Source organism: Mustela lutreola, chromosome 3 (assembly GCF_030435805.1).
Source record: "Mustela lutreola isolate mMusLut2 chromosome 3, mMusLut2.pri, whole genome shotgun sequence".
NCBI lineage: Eukaryota > Metazoa > Chordata > Mammalia > Carnivora > Mustelidae > Mustela > Mustela lutreola.
Window position 1 is genome coordinate 165,391,463 of NC_081292.1, and position 17,106 is coordinate 165,408,568.

At 51.3% G+C, this 17,106-nt stretch overlaps 1 non-coding gene across 1 annotated transcript; it reads right to left on the reverse strand.

The window, feature by feature from the left end:
- Positions 1-1,317: 1,317 nt before the first annotated feature.
- On the reverse strand, positions 1,318-1,424 carry LOC131828289 (U6 spliceosomal RNA). The gene has a single exon (XR_009352315.1). It is a non-coding gene; the product is annotated as a U6 spliceosomal RNA (small nuclear RNA).
- Between the last annotated feature and the right edge of the window lie 15,682 nt (positions 1,425-17,106).

Sequence of the window (17,106 nt, forward strand, 5' to 3'; positions counted from 1 at the left end):
GTAAGTGCCACACTTTCTCAATGACCCACGTTTCAGAGGGGCAGGCAACAGGAAGACAAGAAGACAAGAAATACAACGACCCAGGCCACAGGAAGACAAGAAAATAACTGAACTAAATGAAAATGGAAATAGAGCCCGTGAAGACTGCTAGGACCACCAGAGCCACGCTTCCCAGCGCCCACGCCTGTGTCAGAGAAAACCGATGGCCGCACACCAATGACCTTGGCTTCCACCTGGGACAACGCGAGCAAGAAGAGTGAACGAATTCAGTGTGAATGGAGAACGGGATGAGCCGAGATGGGAGTGAAAGCCAGAAGCATGGAAAACAGAAAAAAGCAGAGACAGCCTGTGAAACCAAAAGCTAGTTCTTACTAAAAGTGACACGTCTCTGGTCAGACAGGTCAGGAAAGGAGAGACGAGACACACAAGACTAGTATCAGGAATGAGGAGGTGACAGGACAGACTCTGCAGATAAAAAAGGATTTTAAGGGAATATTATGAACAACTTTATGCTAGTAAATCTGACACTTCAGATGAATAAATTTTTTTTGAAATGACCAAAGCTCACTCAAACAGAAATGTGTACCTTAATAACCATATATCCATCTAACAAATTGAATTTGTGGTTGAAAGCCTTTCCACCGACAAAACTCCAGGCCCAAATGGCTTCACTGATGTGAAAGGAAGAAATAATATTCCCTACACAAACTCCTCCAGAAACTTGGAGAGGAAACACTTCCCTGCTTGTCGGTGAAGCCATTATCTTGCCTCCAACAGGAAAGACATTACAAGAAGACTACAGACCAGTACCTCCCATGAATGAAGCCATCACTACCCTTCACTGAATTTCAGCCAATTTATAAAATGTGTGTGTGTGTGTGTGTGTGTGTGTGTCTGTGTAGGTATTAGCCATGGCTCAGTGTGGCTGACCCCAGGCATCTGTGAAAAACCCACTGCTAACATTTCTTGATAGTGAAAACCAGAAATCTTGGCCTGTAGGATCAGAAACAAGGCAAGGACACCTACTCTTACCCCTTCTAGTCAACATGCTACTGGAAGGTCTGGTCAGTAAAATAAATCACAGAAGAGAAAGTAAAGGGATCTAGACTGGAAAGGGAGTTAAACTGTCTTTAGATAGCCTGATCACCTCTGTAGAAAAACCCAACAAGAGTCCACAAAAATCTCACTAGAGCTAATACCAGAGTCTGGCAAAGTTGCAGGGTATAAGATCAATGTGTCAAAACAAATGCTATCTTTCTATCCTGGAAACACACAATTGCAAGTTGAAATTTAAAGAACACTTTTTTTTTTTTTTTTTTAAATATGGAACGCTTCACGAATTTGCGTGTCATCCTTGCGCAGGGGCCATGCTAATCTTCTCTGTATCGTTCCAATTTTAGTATATGTGCTGCCGAAGCGAGCACTAAAGAACACTTTTTATAGTAGTATCAAACATATGAAATATTTAGGACAGATTTGACCATGTGCAAAACCCACAAAACATCACCAAGAAAAAGTAAGAAACTAAAAATTGGATTGATGTTCCAAGTTCATGGCCCGAATCAGTGTGGTGAAGGTCTCAACATCCCTCATTTTAATGTATGTTGTAAATGTAATCGCAATCAGAAATCCCAGAGTATCTTTTGCAGCAAACAGGACACGTTGATTCTGAAAATCCTTTTGGAAATGTAAGGGAAGTAGAAGAGCCAAAACAACTTTAAAAAGAAGAGGCACCTGGGTAACTCAGTAGGTTGAGCACGTGACTCTTGATCTGGGCTCAGTCATGGGATCAAGCCCCAGGAGGTGTTCCTTACTCAGTGAGGAGTCTGCTTGAGATTCTCTCTCTCGCTCTGCCCCTTTTCCCACCTGCTCACTCATGTTCTCTCTCTCTCTCTCAAATAAATAAAATCTTAAGGAATTGCTTAACCAAAAAAAAAAAAAAAAAAAAAAAAAAAAGAGAGAGAGAGAGAAAGAGAGAGTCAGAGGATTAACACTATGTGGTTTCAAGACTTACTATAAAGCTACAGTAACCAAGACAGTACATGATCAGTGGGGAGATAGAGCTAGATCATCGAAACAGAACAGAATCCAGAGAGAACCCCCCACACAGGAAGCCAACTTTCTACAAAATGCAAAGGTAATTCATTGGTGAAAGCAAAGTTTTCAAAAATGATCCTGGAACAACTGGATATCCATTTGGGGAAAAAACCCAAACCATTCTATACTAGGCTGGGAGGGTTGGGAGGGAAGGGATACAGAGTCATGAGGGGCACAAGGAAGGTTTCTGGTGATGGATATGTTCATATTTGATTATGGTGATGATGTTATCAATTACACATGTGTCAAAAGTTACCAAGCTATACTCTCTAAATATGTGCAGCTTATCATAGGTAAAGGTAAAAAATTGCCTATAAGACCCTATGTGCTCTATCCTCCATTCACCCTATGACCTTAATTCTGAAAACTCTGTCCCTTGCTAAGTCCACCTCAAGCACGGAGGACTCTTTACTGCTTATTGGCCAAGCCCTCACTGCCCCTCACCTTTGCAAATGCTGTTCCCAGGCCCAGAATGCTTTTCCCCAGGGTCTGTCTGGCTTTCTCACTCACCAGCACAGGCTCCTTAGGTCTCAGCTCACATGTTAACAATTCAGAGGCTTTCCTTAACCACCAACTTAAAATCAAAGCTTTCCACCCCTCCCCCAGCATACGTACACACACACACACACACACACACACACACACACACTCACACTCACATGACTCCTGGCCCACTTTGCTCCTTCATTCCTGCCCATGGCACCTTCTAGGGTTATATTCATCATCTGTGGCCATCCTCCCACACACTCTTACATGTCACCTCCACAAGGGCAAGTGCTGTTGTCCCGCTTGTTCCCTGCTGCATTCCCAAATCCTGGACTCACCACTTTTTAGACATTCGATACACATGCTGTAAATGTTCCTCAGTCAAGATCTCTAATGATATATCCTTACATAGCATATATTGTGCTACTATTGCTCTGTTAGAAAAGGACGAGTTATATTTAATGTACCTTGCCCTCCCTGCAGCATGTATGAGGCTCAGGGATCCCTCCTGCTGCAGCAAGCCAGATGGTGCTGTCTCAGAGTACTCAGGACATCCTGCCAACACATCGGGATTGTCTCTACCTTGAGCTGTGCCCTAAGCTCAAGGTGTGGGGCCTCTTCCGGAAGGAGACCCTGCCCTTCATCCCATTCTCCCTCTGCCCTCCTGAGGAACTGATAGCTCAGAAATGGTGGAGGTGGGTGGCAAGTGGGAAGGGGATGATTTATCAATATTGCTGGCTCCACTGATTAAAAAAAAACAGGCAGAGAAGTGTAACGAATCAGAAAATTCTTCTGGCTTACTTTTGATTCATTTTGATTCAAACCATGTGCTCTCTCTCTCTGAACCTTAGGAAAAGCAAATAAAATCTGAAGAAGAAATTCCACAGGCAGGTAAAAAATCCACTTCCCTAATTTTAACTTGAACTTCGAGTTCAGTTAAGGCCAAAATAGAACCCAAACATGTATGTCTCTGCATAAGGAAAGATGTTCAAGATGGTAGTTAAGTAAGTTAAACAAGTTACAGAATGAATGAATGAATGAATGAATGAAGAGACGATTTCTGGTACATAGACAAAAGAACATATTAAATTATAAATTATACATAGACAAAAGAACATATTAAAAATTGTTCATTATAGTTAACCTTACAAATAAAGTTGCCAGTTACTTTACCAGTTATTCGAGAATAGCACAGAATTGCAACTCAGGTAAAGAAACCTACAGAAAAACCATAGGACAGAGCCCAGGAGGTTCACTTATAGTGGAAAAGAGGGTTGGGGCTGTTTGTCAACAGTCAACTGGGAACTGGAAGTATGGTGGCTTCTCAGTGGCTGAGCCTGATTGCCACGCATTGGCTGGACTGTCACTACTTCTCATTGGTTGAGCTGTGACAGTCTCTCATTGGCTGGGCTGTTGTCAGGGCAGAAGAAAACTCTGCTTTCTCCTGCTGGGATAATTAAGTAGTATCTCTGTGCAAGGTGGTCTGTCCCTGTGGGGTCTGCCCTTGTCACCCAGTGAGCATCCTGCTGGCCGCTGTAGGCTGTTCTCAGTGAGGTTTCCCTTCATTAACTTCCACACAGTTAACTAGACGAGGGTGGGACTGCAGAGGACTTGTACTGTTTTATGTTGTAGACTTCTGTAAAGTCTGAATGTTTTTTGTCAAGGACATATTTATCATCACTGACTAATAACTGTATTTTGGGGGTGAGTGGGACACAAATGAAATGAAGGAAGGAAATAATTGCAGTTATTCCAGACCTTCTAAATATTCCAATTAGGTAACTATAAGAATAAATGAAGAACTAGAAGAGTCTGGGTTTTGTTTCTAAATCCTCTTTGTGATTTGAAGAATGCTTGGAACATAAGTATTGAAATCATCTCAATTTCCTCTAAAGCTCCCTTTTGGTATGCTCTCTCATCTTCTTGGTAAGTGTTAGTTTGCATTTGCCAGCCAGTGGACACACATGTGTGTTGAGGATAAGCTTGGGACCAGGAAAAACATTTCTTCCCTTTCCATTGGGAGTCCAGGAGAAAAGAATAACAGTGACAGGGACTCATCCAAGGGCAGCTCTCTGCTGCTGGAATGTTTTGTTTCATGGCAGTTGGGGAGCAGAGAGCAGAGGGCAGTAGACCACGGTGAGATGGGGAATTCCTGGAAGCCCTAAGCACTTCCATGGTGGGGATGATTGACATCTGACCATGGAAGCCTCACTTGTGTAAACATCCCAGAAGGGCTAGCCCGTTCCCCTGCCAGAGTCAGATTAGCTCATTTCCCTAAGGCTTGGGTGACCTTTTGTCACCAAGTCGTTTGAAGTGTGGGTACCGCTCCACATGACTCCTGCAAGAATGTGGCCAGTTCTGGACAATGGTGGGATGACCTGGGCCACGTTGGGCCAGCAGGACTCCATGGGCATGAGTGGGGGTGCGGACAGATGTGAACTCACACTTTTGAGATTCTGTAACTTTAGGAACATCGTGTTTCTGGCCCAATCCCATCGTCTGCCTATCTTTATATACGTGCTCAAAAAGAAAAAAGTTCAAAAACAATGATTGGCTCCTGCTGTTTTTAAAATGAAGTCAAAATTCTTCAACCCAGCACAGTCAAGTTTTTAGCCTTACCATTGCCCAGCAATATTCTGGCCCTCTCTGTGTCCTCCTGGCTGGTGTCAGAGCCCACCTGTCCCTTCCTGGCTGGAAATACCCCTTTACTCAAACTGCCTCCCTTACCGTGTGTCTCACACCTCAAGTGACCCCCAGTGAGTGACACTGTTGCATTGATCCCCACTCCTTGAGTGTGGCTGACAATGTGACTTGCTTCTACCAGTACGGGATGGCAAATATGGCTGGACGGTCACTTCTGTGACCGTGTGCTGGAAAACTCAGGTCCTGGCAGACTGGAGGGAGACATTCTCTTCCCGGCCTTGGAGAGGCGGCACCGTGAATTCTCCGGCCACAGGAAAAGAATCCTGCCAACAACCTGTATGAGTTGGAAAAACGGCCTTCCCTTCTGCGGGTAGGAACATAGCCCAGCTGACACCGGGGTCACAATCTGGTGAAACCCTGAACAGACAGCCCCGCTGAGCTGTGCCTGCACTGTGACCTACAGAAACAGGAAGATACCAAACCGGGCGGTTTTGAGCTGCTGTGTTTGTGGGAATTTGCTGGGTAGCTAGAAACTGACACCAGCCGCTGTCCACTCATCAGGCTGTTCGTGTTCAACCACCCAGAGGAGCGGGTGCTCTCTCACCAATATTGCCAGCACTTGGCATCCCGGGAACCCCCGCGATGCCATGAGCAATGCCAGATGACGTAAAGCAGTCTCTCTTATGGGAGGACTTATCGAAGGAAGGCTGTAATAGCTATTATTTAAGATGCAAAAAGAATGCCTAGGATCCAACATGGTGAGTGCTCACAAAATAGAAGAATGGCCTTGCTTCTCCTTTAATGGAAGCTTTCCATCAGAAAGGGCCTTGAGGAGTACCTGGGGGGCTCAGTCGGTTAAGCAGCTGCTCAGATCATGATCTCAGGGTCCTGGGATCAAGTCCCGCATCGGGCTCCCTGCTCAGTGGGGAGCCTGCTTCTCCCTTTCCCTCTGCTGCTCTCCCTGCTTGTGCTCTCTCTCTTTGACAAATAAACAAAATTTTTAAAAAAGAAAAGAGGCCTTGAATCTGAGTCAATGGCAATTGGACCCCTGCATGCCCGCCCAGGGCTCCATCAAGTCAACGCGGAGGGAAGGATTTGTGGAGGACACCTGTAGTGTCCTGTCTTGCTGGATAAAAAAGGGCCTCTGACCTCATGCGCTATAACTGAGAGCACTGTTTTCTTCTAATAATCCAAAGGAGGACAAATATTCGATCTGACATGGCATAATTAAAGGAACCACCACCAGACACCCAAGAGGCAACCAAAATGTAATATGATCAGAGTTCAGTCTTTAATCTTTCAGCCAAAACTCAGTGAATGAAAATACGTGAGAAACCGATTTGCCTTTTTCATGACTAAGCTCATTATATAAACAAACTTCCACATCGGCCCTGAAAACTAAATTCTCACTTCACTCGATAATGTTGACGGAATAAAGCAGCAAATTAAATCTCAACATAACAGTCAACCCTATAATCACATTTTTAACTTGCCACTTGAGACTGAAGGAAACTCAGTATTTGGTCTCTTCAGAAATTTTCTGTCAAAGTCCCCACATTTGTGCTCAAAGCCGAGAAGCCACCAGCCGAGCATGTACCCCGGACCCCATCAGAGGCGCTGCCCTAGGAGCGAAAGGAAGGGTCATGTGTCAGCCGCTGCCGGCTAGGACAGTCAGGTGTTTCGGTTTTGAGGCTCAGAGTCATGAACTGAGAAAAGTAAGAAATTATTCATTTTGGTGGAACTGGTTTTAAAAGCACCAACTCAAGAGGTTCTTGGGTGTCTCTGCCTTTTCAGCCCAGATCATGATCTCAGGATCATGGGATTGAGCCCTGCTTCGGGCTCCATGCTCAGCGTGGAGCCTGCTTGAGATTCTCTTCCTCTCCCTCTAGTGCTCCTCTCCCTCTTTCCCAAATAAATCAATAAATTTTAAAATAATTTTTTTAAAAAAGCACCTGCTCCAGGCACCACAGTTCTCCCTTTTGGCTCCCCCCAGTTGCAGCCGTCTGAAGTGACAGACGCCCGTGAAGCACCCCCAAGGCCATTAACAGGGATCCATCCCTTCCACAGATCCCCTGCCTCATGGATTTATGGGCATCTTCTGCCCACGGCGCTAGGGCAAGGAGACCAATGTCACCAAGATGACATTTGTCGACACTCAGGGCAGCTTGGAGATGGCTCTGTTCTCTGGGTTCTGCCTGTTAGTTGACCAGAGCCATAGGGGATGAGCTTCTGAACTAGAGCTCAGTGCAGAGACCATGCAGAAGGCCCCAGAATGGTGGAGCAGGAAGGGGTCAGCCCAGGGCTGCCTCTGGCCACACAGTTAGGACACAGCCCTCAGGAACTCAGCCCCTGATTTAGGGTTCAGGTCCGGGTTCACTTTTTCTGTAGCTATGGAGAAAACACTGTGTTTCCCCACCAGCCCTGGGCGCCTTTCACCCTGGCTCTGTGTGTCAGCACGTTTGCACACACCATCTCACGTCCCCCTTCCCTGTGCCTGCTGGGTGCCCTGCCTGGGGCCCTGCAGGAGCCGTGGGCTTGGAGGAAGGGGTTGGGTGAGGGGCGAGCCCCACATCCTCCCACATGTCACACTCAGCTGTCACATCTCCCGAGTCTTCTTCCACCTGGAGGAGTTCCTCCTCTGTCCTTGGCTTTGAAGACCCACTGTCCAGGCCCCGAGGCCAGTCACTTCAGAGCCCACCCTCCATGAGGGCTCACCTGATGTCCCCTCCAGGGTGCTGGATCCAGGCCCCACGAGGGGCAGATGGCTCCCAGGAGGGATCTGGCCTTCCTGCTGGAGCGCACATGTGGTTTTGCTCATTGTGGATGGTTTTCACGTGGATTGCTTGATTGAGTTGCTGTCACCAGGCTTCCAAGATGTAAAGATACTGTGTTACTATGTTACCATGTAACTGTTCAAATGTTTCGTGTAATTAGTACTTATTTTATGGAAGATTTTTCAAAACAGCGTGCATGTCCCCCTTCTCGTCAGGCCTGCCATGAACTCACTTATCTATGTTGGTGTAGACTTGGTGTTTCCTGCCTCACTCAAGAAGCCCTGACCCAGCGTGGCTCATTTTAATGTTAAGTGGCTGCAGATCTGGGGAGGGGGAAGCTAGGGGGGCTTCATGGAGGAGAAAGCTGAGTGGACTGTCAGAGGAGGCGCGGTCTTCCTGTCAGTGGAGGCGTGGAGGAGTGCGATGTGGTCACGGATCCCAGGGAGTGGCATGGTGCCAAGGAAGACCATGGCCACCCTGGGGTCTGCAGGGGTCCCAAGTGGCTAGAATTTAGGAGGCACGTGGGGGAGGTAGGAGAGGCAGGGGAAGAGCTGCAGGATGAGAATGTCTGGACATGATGAGCTCCTGAGAGTCAGGGAGGCAGGGAGCATCCCAGGAGAATGTGGATGCAGGAACCTCGTCACCAGCGCTCCCAGAGAGGAAGAGGCAGTGGAGTCTGGCAGCAGGGTGGAGCAGGGCGCCTTGGGCCAGGTTCCTCCACACGTCCTTGTGGGGGTTGCTCTGTTACTACAGAAAATGCCTGAGTCCAGAGCCCAAAATGCCTGAGCTCCGAGCCCCAGCAGGCACCTTGAGAATGCGGCCCATGTCAGGGAAGAATGTAGGCAGAAAAGTGCTCCAGAGAGAGCTACCTGCGGTGCACACATAGGAAGTCTCCAAGTGTGTGCTCAGGGAAGGGACTCAGCCCCTCGGTCAGTGGTGTCCGGGATCAGGACTGACTTACGGAGAAGCCCCCGGGGTCCCCACCATTAGCATCTGGCAGGAGCGAGGCCATCGCTCACACCCAGCCTGGCCCTGCCCTGGCCCCCAGCCCAGAGCCCCCATCACAGCTGCTCCTAATGTGGACCCCGATGCTAAAACAACACTCACCCCTTCCCACCCGAGCCCAGCTATCCCGCAGCCCGCACTGTCTCCCGGTGGTCTGTGCATTGAACCCACATCAACACCCACCCCCTCCTTCATTCCAGGCCCCTTCCAGAGCGGAGCCCTCCACACAGGGAAGCCTGGCGAGCGCTCTGCCCAGCCCACCACTGCTCACCTCTGAAAACTGCTCCCAGAGCTGTGGGGCTCCCCCTAGCATGCCCCTCAGGGTAGCCTCACCTCTCCTCCCCCTAGCTCTCTTGGGATCTTCCCCCAGCTGGCCCTGCTCTTCTCATCTTCCCCACCCTTCCCTACAGGCTGGCATGGCCCCACCCCCACACACCGGACTGCCCTGAGCTGACCCAGCACCTCCCCAGCCCAGGCAGCAGCCCTCCTCCCTGTGCCCCTGCCACCAAGGGTCAGGAGGACCTCAGCGCCTCCACTGTGCCCCATGGAGGCCAGCTGGGCCGTCCCATGATCACCTGCCTGGAGCAGATCTCAGGAGCAGGGGGCCTGCCTCTGTCTGCCTGCCTGTCTGCAGGGAGGGCACGAGACCCAGGCTGGGACCCCTGCAGGGGTGGGAACTTGGAAGAGCAGGCACCCTGAGCCACCCAGGGACAGCATCAACCCCAGGGAGGAACCTGCTTGGGAGACCTTTCTGTGGAAGAGCTACTGAGGATGCCTACGGCTCGTGAGCACCCCTGGGGCGGGAGGGGTGGGAAGGCAGCAGCCCAGCAGAGGGCTGACTCCCCAGCAGCGGTGGGTGCTCCCCTGTCGTCCTCTGGCAGGAAGAGCCAGCACCAGCTCTGGTGCCTCAGGCATCCTCCTCTCCAGATGGGTCCTGGATGTCCCTGAGACTGGGCTGTGCTGAGGCCATGGAATCCCAGCTATCAGGAGACCTCTTGCTGCCTCTGCATCTGAATTGGGCCTGGGCAGCAGCCGCCATGTAGCCAGGACGGGCCGTCAGTGGGCAGAACCTCTGCTCTTGACCCCCAGAACCCGAGACTGTGGGCTTACTTGCAAAGGCGACTTTGCAGATGGGATTAAGTTTCTGTGCATGAGAATGGAGGTTATCCCAGGTCATCTGGGAGGGTTGAAGGTCCTCACAAGGGTTTTGAACGTGGAAGGGGGCAGGCAGGCATAAGAGCCCACTGACTCAGCCACTCGTGTCGGCAGCCTGGCAGACACACCACAAAAAACATTTATGGGTCCCCCGGGCATCCTCTGATGGTCAGGCTGGCCAGAAAGCTAAGAGGAGCCCTGGCCCACAGCAGAGGATGGCTTGCATCTTCAGTGAGAAGGGCATCTGCCACCTCAGATGACTCTCCAGAGTCTCTCTGGCTTTCTGCCTGTCAAACCTTGCCTCTCTGCCTCTGCTCTCTCCCACTTTTGGTACCAGGCACCGGGAGATGCCGTCCTGTGACATAGCCGACTGCCCCTTTCGGTCACTGTCCCAGCTGAGCCAGCACAATGGTGGGAAGACTATCCCTTCTAACTCGTCCCCATCCTAGGACAACAACAAGGGCAGTTTATCTCTGCGTGGACGTGATCACAGACCCTCACTGACGACCCCCCCACACGGTCCCCAAGTGCCCACGGCCTGCCCACCGCACAGCCACAGGCAGCAGAGCCAAGGCAATGGGCTTAACTTGTTGGTGGTGAAATATCACGGTTTATTTTGTTTTGTGCAAAATTCAACAGAACCGCGTGACTATATGAGCACAGCCCCAAAGCCCCCAGAATTCTGAAGAGGTCGAGGGGTCGGCCTTTCAGGGAAGCTGCTGGGGAGCCAATCATACAAATTGAAGCCGTGGGCGCACAGTGTGGCTGACATGTCCGGCTTCCCCGCATAGAGCACTGGGTCCTGGACACAGCCTGGCTGTTCATCAACATGACTGTAGGACACATGGCTTTGGGGGTCCCACAGAGGACAAGTCTCACTGCCCATGAGTTTTCCCCCGGGGACGTGGGACAATATCTGGGACATTTTGGGTTGCTCAGGGGATGGAGGCCAGAGTGGGTCCCCACCCCTGGCGGTGCACAGGACGGCCCCACCTGGAGAGTGAGTGCACCGCACGTCCACGGCACCCAGACTGGGGAGCTCCATGCCCCAGGATGCTCAGCTGCTGGGGAGAAAGTGTGACTCTAACATGCAGAGACCCACAGATGCCTGGATGCCGCTGTGTGTGAACCTGTGTGGTCGGAGTCTGTCTCTGTAACACAGCAGACATTAACAGCGCCCAGCTGCGGGGCAGGGACTCTTACACCAGGCCGTTAACACGCAACATTCGCTTGGGGAAAGGAAATGGAGGGTAGGGGGTGGGGTGTCGTCTTTGTTCCTTTTTCTCACTTTAAAAATATTTCTTTATTCGCAACGTGTACCCATTATTCGGCTTGCTTGTGCAGTGAGAGGCGGACATCCGCCTGGAGGCAAAGCAGGAGGGGAGGCCCTGTTTTCAAGGTCACGGCCATCCAAGGAGACAGGTTTAGCGTGTGTTTCAAAGGCATCTCCAGCCCTTTAATTCCGAGATGCTTGTTCTTGCTCTTGCCCGGCAGGAGCCCCCCAGCTCCCCACATCCCAGCCTCACAATACCTGCTTCTGGGATGAGTCAACGAATCTAGGACAACGAGCTAGAAGTGAAACAGGGACCTGCTCTTTTATCAACCTATTTCCACCAACATCAGGGACCAGAGAACCAAAAAGACAGAGGGAGGAGGCCAGGTGGGCGGCCCGCCAGGGGGAGCAGGATGGCCGCTGCCCAGCTCCCAGCAGAGCCCCTCAAAGGCGAGAGAGCCTGAGGAGCCCCCGATGGCGGCGGGATGGGGCCACGCTGCCCAGACGCCTCAGCCAGGCTGAGAAACACGCTGAGCCCCGGTTCCCATAAATCCGGCTTTTATGTGGCAATGAATAGGGGTAAACAATGGATCTATTTCAGGCCGCAGGGAAACCAGCTCAGCCTGGGTCCCTCTCCTGCAATTAGGAGCCTCAACATGGCGGGTCTCTGGATCCCCTGCCGACCCGTGAGCCTCACAAAGACAACCCCCTGCCTGGGTTTGGGGGAGGAGATCCCGCCATCCCTGGGGCCTGTTGCTGCCAGGACCTCCCCCGCCAGCTACGGGAGAACATGCACTGGGCAGCCCCAGAGGCCAGCAGGACCCGGCTGGTGGTCACTGCCCCATCACCCCATCTTGGGGAGCACAGAGTCAGCCCTTGGCCTTGGGGGGGCTCTCCCTACTTCTCCCAGAACGGGAGCCCCTCCACTTGCCCCTTCACCCATGGTGGCCAGCGTCTGCTCGAGTTCTCCTGCTGAAGCAAAACCCCAGGAGGATAGCTTGGAAGTCACATCCACGTTCATCAGTCACTATCACTGCATAACTCTGCCTGTGGACACCGGGCACACACCCACCCCCAAGGGTGGACATCGTACATGTGCTGGAGGCAGCCAGACCAAGCGAGTCAGCCACTCGTACACAATCGTCCCCATGCCACGGTCTGAGGTGGCATGGGATCCACCCCCACCCCCTGTCCTTTGTCCCCCAGATGAGTGTCCCTGTAAAGTGCATATTCTCCAGACTCTCATTTTCCCGCCCCCTGCCCGGCCCAGGAGAGGGCTTCGGAGGGGACCCTAGATTCACACTGTCCTTCCTCAGCAACAGGCCAGACGGGCTCCCTCACATCATGCCCCGGGCCCCACCTGTGGAGAGAAATGCTGCCGGTCTCTCCCTCCCCTGCTCCTAGCCTTACCACTTGGGAGCGGTCGTGTTCACCTCTACTAGCTGTTCTGCTCTTCACCCTACACACTTCTAAAGAATCTGTTTATACCTCGTGATGATTAATTCTGTGTGTCACCTGGGCCAGCCCACGGTACTCAGTTGTTGGCTCAAATACAAGCCTAGATGTTACCGTGAAGGAATTTTTTAAATGAAAGCAGAGGCCTTCCAGAATGTGGGTGGGCCTCACCCAATCAGCTGAAGGACTGAGGACAAACAACTGAGAGAGACGAAATCTTGCCTCCTTATGGCCTTTGGATGCAAGCGGACCCATCACCTCTCCCCAGGCTCTCCAGCCTGCCCTTCAGATCTCAGACTTGCAATTGCCTTAACCACCTCCTTAAAATAAACCTTTCTCCCTTTCTCTCTGTAATCACATCCTGTTGATTCTGTTTGTCTAGTACACAGCCTTGCTGTGGGCAGCCTCTGAAATGGTTCCCAGTGATGCCCAAGTCTTGGTGGACATGTCCTTGAGACGTTCCCTCCCCTTAAATGTGGGAGGGACCCAGTGATGGATTCTAATAGAGACAGTATGGCAGACGTAATGGGGTGCCCTTCCAAGATTGGGTTACAGAAAGACCTCTCTGTTTGCTCGCCCTCTCTTGGGCTCTTTCTGGAGTCAGAGCCTTTCCTCTGAGGGAATGCAGCTGTTGCAGTGTGAGCTACTGTATGGAGAGGCTCCTGTGACAAGGACCAGAGGGAAGCCTCTAGCCAACAGCCATTAGTGTATGAGTCCTGGCAACAGTTTGGTGAGGGAGGTGGGTCCTTCCCCGTGAGGCCTTCACGAGACCGCAGCCTCAGCGGACGCCCTGGGAGAGACCTGTAGTCAGAAGACACACTGTCCTGATTCCTAACCCACTCAGACGATGGGCTATTAAATATATTTCAGTTGAGGAGTTGTTGTTTTGGGCCATACACTTCGGGGTGACTCACTTCACTGGGATAGGAGACTAATCTGCCCTGTTCCTTTACATTTATTTAGACCTTCTCTGCCGAATATGCCGCCCCCACTGTTTTCCCTTCCTATTCTTCCAACGCGGCCATACAAAGTCTGAGTGAAATCAATGCCCAGGCCTCACAAGTTTACAGCTGTATAAAGCACATTTACTTCTGAGCTAAAGAGTGCAACCTGATGACATTACTATGTTCTCCATCCATTTTTCCCAGAGTTGGTCACTGCCTTGCTTTTATTTATTCACTTTTTTAAAGTTTAGTTTTCCATGTACTGATTTATAATTCAAATCTCAAATAGAATTTTTAAATGCCATCAATACGTTTCCAAATGTTCAAAAGTGTCAGATAATCTACTGTTTTCATTCTCCTTACCTTCTGACATCTCTCCCTGGGACCCTTGAGCTGTCCTCTGGAATCCTGGCTCCTAGACCTGCAGCCATCGCTCTAGGGCTTCCATTCACCCCTCCCTGGAGTGGTGCAACCTATGTTCCATATTTTGTGGTTTCTCTGTGCACCATGCCACCGAAACAGAGGCCTACCTGCTCCCCAAGAAAGAGAACATATTCCAGTCCTAATAGGTCTGAAAACCCATGTAATCTCCCGATAGATAGTTGGTTGATAGAGTTTTTAGGTGCAGTGTCCTGGTTCCCCTCCAGATGTGGTGGCGGGGGCTGGGGGGGCTTGCCATGTCTCCCAGCCATCCAGAGGTCAGATACCATTGGAATTCTCCTTCCTTTCATATGGTTTGCCTTTGCAGTTTGAAAACTCGTAGGCTTTCCTTTTGTCTCCAGTGTCCTGAAGTTTCCAAAGTTGTGCCTTCTTGTGGATCTTTCTCATCCACAGGACAGGGTGGGGAGGGAACTCTGTCTTCCTGGACGCTCCCTCTTCACTGCTGGAACTTTCCTTGGGTTATGGTTCTGTTGTTCATGTAGGACATTCTGAACTCACCTGCTAATGTTCTGCCTTCCCTCTGCTACTCTCCATGCTTTTGTCTTTATACTTCATTTTATCAGAGGTTTTCTCTACTCTATCCTCCTTCCTTTCTGCTGATTTTAAAATTTAGATGATTATATTCTGAATTGCCAGTAATATTGCTTGTTTTCAGAATGCTACTTTTGTTGTGATGCCCTCTTGTGTTTCAGAGACGCACTATCTTACCCAAGCCTGATAACATTCATGCATTAAGCCCCCTCCCCACTAAATTCAGGCCCACACCTTTAATTGTATTCATATCAATAATATTATTGATATCAATAATACCTAATGCCAGGGGCGTCCTAGATGTTATCCATCACTTAGCCCATTTCTCAGATGAGAAGAGGCATAGAGAAAGTGTGTGCCCTGCTTCGTCTCATAATCTGTCAGAAATTAGGCTAGACTCATAGGTAGTAGGATCCCTTCTGAGCCTGGATTCTGACAGCCAGAGACACTGAGCCCTTCACTCCTGCATATCCAGCTGGCAGGATGGATGGAGCTTCGTGGTTCTCCTGGCCACATTCCCTCTGAGCTGGTTCCCCTCTCGCTACCCACTCTCTACCTCTCCAGAACGTGGGTCCTTCTCGCCAGCCCAGAGGAATGCAGGGGCTGGCCTGCGGGCGCATGCATAGTCGGAAGTGGTAGTGACCCTTGTGTGGAGCACCCCCGAGTTGAGAAGGAGCCTCTGTGCCTCACTGCGCTGTCCATGCCTGGTGTTATCTGTCACTGGGGGAGAGGATGAGAGTTCAACAATGTGGCTCAGATGACAGGGAAACTAGTGTTTGTTGAGAGCATTCCATGGGCCAGGACCTGTGCCTTCGTTCCCCTTCCTGACCCAAGGACATCAGTGCCCGAGTGCTCATTTTTCCAGATGAGAATACTGAGGCCTGCGGACACCAAGTAACTTGTCCAGAGCCTCACAGCTATCAGCCAAGATGCTCCCCTTAAACACGTGTGATCTGAAACCAGCTCTGTCTCCTGGCTCCAGAGCTGGGAAGGAGCTGACTGGGGTTGGGTCAGGGGGTGCATGGCTGTGCCTTTGGGGAAGGTCCCAACCAAGGATCTCTTGGCTCTTCTTGGGTCTTAGAGAAACCCAAGAGCTTTTGAGGATGCAGGCCTGGGTGTCAGCTGCTGGGAGGAGCCTGCCTTTCATCAGTTGCCTGCTGGACCCAGGAGCTAGCCTGAGATTCCGCCGGGGATCCAGGCCTAGCCCAAGATCCTGAACTGGAAAAAAGCCGATGAGTGTCTTGCTGGGGGCCCATGATTGTCCTTGTGGAGCATCAGGAGAGCTGGGTTTGATGTCTTGGGTCTAAGTGGGCCATCCCTCCAAGAGTGGCAGAGGGATAGTGAGGCTCAGGACAGAGTTCTCACCCTCTGGGGCTTCTCTCTAGTTTCTGTTTCCTGGTTATGAAACAAGACCAGTGTGTGAGGGCCCTTAGAGCCTCATGGTAGGCCTGGGTGACATAGGACACCTGCCTCCCTCTGAGTTCCTGGATTCTGGGAGGCACGGACCCCAGCAGGCCCAGTGCATGCGCCCCTGACCTCACCTGCCAGTCCCTCCTTCCCCCTGGGGGAGTCCAGGGACCGTTGGATCAGGTTGCCATCAGCCCGGGGCTGAGAGGCCAGAAGATGCTGAGTCCCCCCCTGGGTTGCAGACACACAGACCCACCTGACTCAAGAAGGGTCTGTCCTCTGGGGTGTGTTTTCTTGATCAAAAGCAGAGGCACTAAAGCAGGGGAGACTCTGAGCACTAGGACTGTCCCATCCTGCCACCGAGGCGGAGTCACTCAGTGAGCTGCATGTCAGAAATGGGTGTGCCTTCCTCTATCACACCTGCAACCCCACATACTATCAGTCCTACTGTGATCCTGCTGTCACCCTGGCAGGAGTCACACCTTCCCCCCTGTCCAGCCTGGAGGTCAGAGCTCACGCTCCTCCTCCAGCCCCCCTGGGCCCCTTTCCTCCCCTGGACAATCCCCCAATCTGCCACCAGACCTCCACAGCCAACATGGCCATCAAGCTCCTGACAGCCCCCACAACCCCCCTCAGACCCCTACCGTTCCCACATCCTCCCAGGGTCCCACAGCCCGCATAGTCTCTGCTCAGACCCCCACACCCCCCACAGCCCCCCAGGGTCCTATAGCACCCCACAGTCCTCCCTAGACCCCCACAGTCTCCATATCCCCCTACGGTCTCCCACAGTCCCCACAGCCCCCCATAGTCCATATCCCCCCATGGTCCCCACAACACTCATAGCCCCCTACAGTCCCCCCTCATACCCCCCACAGTCCCCACATCCCCCCACAGC